Source organism: Chamaea fasciata, unplaced genomic scaffold (assembly GCF_029207755.1).
Source record: "Chamaea fasciata isolate MVZ Bird 193981 ecotype frontalis unplaced genomic scaffold, bChaFas1.0.hap1 SCAF_6, whole genome shotgun sequence".
In the NCBI taxonomy this organism is placed as follows: Eukaryota; Metazoa; Chordata; class Aves; order Passeriformes; family Sylviidae; genus Chamaea; species Chamaea fasciata.
In genome coordinates, this window is record NW_027094091.1 from 49,561,826 (window position 1) to 49,565,659 (window position 3,834).

The window sequence follows — 3,834 nt, forward strand, 5'->3', positions numbered from 1 at the left end:
GCTGCCGGGCGGCCACGGGGGAGGAGCCGCCGCCCGGAGCTGCCGCCGGCTGGGGCGGGCGGGGAGAGCGGGACGGAGGGAGGGACGGACGGACGGACGGACGGGGAGAGGGAGGAGGCCCCGGGGCTCCAAGCCACATCCGAGCCGGCCTTGCACGCTCCCAGTGATGGGCCATCCACAGCTTCCCTGGGCGACGTGTGCCAGCGCCTCGCCACCCTCACAGTAAAGAGGGTGTTTAGCCTACTTAGCCCACAGCACAGGACTGAGAGGGGATCTCACAAATGTCTCGAAGGTGAGTGACGAGCGGGTGGTGCCAGATTCTCTTCAGTGGTGCCCAGTGACAGGATGAGGAGTTAACGGCCATAGACTAAAGCACAAGAAGTTTCACCTCAACATGAGGAAGAACTTCTTTACAATGAGGGTGGCAGAGCGCTGGAACAGGCTGCCCCGGGAGGTCGTGGACGCTCCCTCTCTGGAGACATCCCAGACCCACCTGGACACAGTCCTGTGTCACCTGCTCTGGGTGACCCTGCCTTGCAAGGGAGTTGGCCTGAATGATCTCCAGAGGTCCCCTCCAACCCTAATTGCGTCCGTGAAGAACTTCCCATAGTTTTCATCTGCGAGGCTGTACAAGAAGTTTTTCAAGCATATCTTCTTTATTATGGAGTGTGGGCTGTGGTATGTAGGTCTGTCTGTGTGGTTTATAACGATTCTTTCACCCTATTTTTAGCCCAGGTAAAACCATCACAAATTCAATATTCAGTAAGGCAGTAACTAAAATTAGAAAAATAGGCTGCAGAGTCAAGGTGGCATTGTCACATGAAGGATGCTGATTGTCTTCCTGGAAAGAGAAAGATTAGAAACCAATGATCTGTCATAAAAATAAATGTGATTAATGCGCATATTATGTTTCTCCTATTTGCATGGGTTAGAGAGTGAAGAAAGATACTACCTGTGCCTGTAAAGATGACTGCTTATGTTCTCTAGGTTTTGTCAAACCTAGTGTCAACGTAGAATCAGAGAGTTAAGGTTGGAAAAGACCTTTAAGATCATCAAGTCGAACCGTCAACACTGCACCACCACCATGTTCACCACCAACCACGTCCTCAAGTGCCATATCCACATTTTTGAACACTTCCAGGGATGGTGACTCTACCACCTCCCTTAGCAGCCTGTTCTAACGCTTTACAACCCTTTCCACTAAGAAAGTTTTCCTAATATCCAATCTAAACCTCCCCTGGCACAACCTGAAGCCATTTCCTCTTGTCCTGTCACTTGTTACCTGGGAGAAGAGACCAACCCCCATGCGGCTTACAGCCTCCTTTCAGGCAGGTGTAGAGAAAAATAAGGTCCTCCCTGAGCCTCCTTTTCACCAGGCTAAACACCCCCAGCTCCCTCAGCTGCCTCTCACCAGAGTTGTGCTCCGACCCTTCCCCAGCTCCGTTGCCCTTCTCTGGACACGCTCCAGCACCTCATTGTCCTTCTCGTAGTGAGGGGCCCAAAACTGAACACAGGATTTTAGGTGCCTCAACGGCATCACAGAGGAGTGATCACTATCCTATGTACTAAAACATATCTAACTTAATATCAGTTCAAGTGCTTTTTACTGGTTCATGTTAAGCAGTTGCTTTCAAAAAGAGCACAGGGAGATGCCTATTGAGTGGGAGAATAGCTGCAACACACTTCAGAGCATGTATCTGCAAGATCCAGCCATTAGTACTGGGATCCCACTCCTTGTTTAAATTTCAGCTGTCTTCCCACTGCTGGCAAGTACAGACTATGATTTCAATTAAAACTTTGCAGGATGAGATTCTGTATTTCTGCTTCAGTGACATTAACTTTCATTAAATGACACCAATCCTTATTCTGATCTTAGTACCCAAAACATTCTACTGATTTCCCAGCATCCAGATGACTCCCCAGAAAGTGATTCAAAATCCAAACTATAATGTCAGTATTTTCTGCAACTGTCTTATTCTGTCCCCATCTTTAACAAATAATAATAATAATAAATTTAAAATTCTTTATCTCCTAGGCTTAGAGGTTAGGGGAAGAGTTCTGCTTTTCCAGAACAGAAAAGCACACATCCTATTTTTTCAGAGTAAGTGTACTCATATAAATCTACTTGATGCATTATGATAGTGTTAATTGGCAAAAAGTGGCTAAGCAGCCCAGCTGACTATAGGGCAAGGGCCACAGATAAAGTGTATGATCCAGGTTTGCTGCGTGATAAGCAGTTTCATTTAGCATGGCAAATTAACTGAAGGACTTTAATGGCGTGCTATTACTGAAGTGTAGTTGCAAGTGGACACCTGTGTTTCTGACAGTTCTCACCTTCATTTCTCCAGTACTGATAATACTCGTATCAGCCTACCATTTGTAGAAAGTGTGAATTCACTGTCAGAGTGAATTAGGAATGTTTCTAGGATGCCTGCAAAACGCAAAGATTACAATCATTATTTTCTAAAACAAGTGAAAATAGCTCTGTTCTGATTCATGCAGCTCACGCTGTGACAGTATTTATGTCCAAATTCTGAAGACAGGCAACCAACTGCCAACCAGCATAATGAAATATCTTTAAAGGACACATCATTATGTGCTTATTTTAACCTTCTTAAAGCAAAATGTGACCAAATGGGCAGAATCACTCCTTAATGACTCATGTTGCTAGCAGGTATAGTACTGTGAAAAATCAGTGCTGCTTTTCCAAGTACCCAATAAACCAAGCTATCAAGCAAAGCAGGGGAGGTACCTGCATGCACTTCAGTTGCCTCTTTGTTCCATTTAAAGAACCCTAAGGAGTTGCAAACATCATTTACCTGGTTAAGCAGGGTTTGCAAATACCTGTTGTCACTGACGTATAAAAAACATGAAGTATACTGGCTGATCTAGTTTCAGTGTCTCCTGCTCAAATATCATCATTTGCTTCTTGATGAGATTCCAGTACAATCGTCATTAATAATTTAGGATACTTTATTAAATTTTATGAGCATCTAATTCACATTCAAATTCATATCTGAGCATAAATTCACGATTTATTCCTATTTTTGTCTTTCATCCTTACTGGGACAATGTCAGAATACGCTTGTGCTCATTTTGTAGTGGTCAACAAGGAGGCATGTAAGGAAAAAAGAGGGCTCCTGCTCTAACTAGTAGACAGAGCCTTCTGTTATTCAGTTTCATTTATTTGCTGTATTTCTGAAGTGCAAATTAAAGGCATGCTGTTTCCCTGCTTCCTTATAGAAGCCAAGGATGCATGTATTAATTAAACAATTTAAATATACGTGTAACTTAAAGAACAGCAAGCCCCCTAATTGAGGAATTCGCAATCTTACGTACTTGTCCTCCGTAGTCTTTGGAAAGAACACAGACTGCAGCAGCAGATCAGCCTAGAATAACAAACCCTGAAAGATTTGGCCTAGGATTTGCTGTTGAAATGGTTTTTAAACAGCCCTACATCATCATCCCCATGGTAAGAATTATGTGGTTTCTGTGGTATTTCAATGCTTTTGTTTTCCAATTTGGCCTTGATGTTCTGATTTACAAAGCAAACCGACTCCTGCCTCCTGGAGGTCCATCCACTGCCATTTCCCATTATGTGGTGGCACACTCATTCTCACCGGGGAAGTTCACTGACCTTTGCTGTGACCTTACCTGAGCAGGGCTCTTTCTTCTCTGTCAGGCCTTTCACATCCCTTTCTGGCCGCCTGTCCCCCTGTGTTACAGACCAAGGCACACAAAGGCACATGAGTCACGAATTTTATAGCCCATTCATGATGCTTGATTTATGTCCACTCCTGTCCTCCCAACTTCTCCGAAGTGATGCAAGGCTGG

General features: G+C 44.5%; 1 long non-coding RNA gene across 1 annotated transcript; it reads right to left on the reverse strand.

The window, feature by feature from the left end:
- Positions 1-480: 480 nt before the first annotated feature.
- LOC136291356 (uncharacterized) lies at positions 481-3,834 on the reverse strand. Its single transcript, XR_010721500.1, has 3 exons — positions 3,655-3,834; positions 2,335-2,431; positions 481-841 (listed from the first exon to the last, which is right to left on the reverse strand). It is a non-coding gene; the product is annotated as an uncharacterized lncRNA (long non-coding RNA).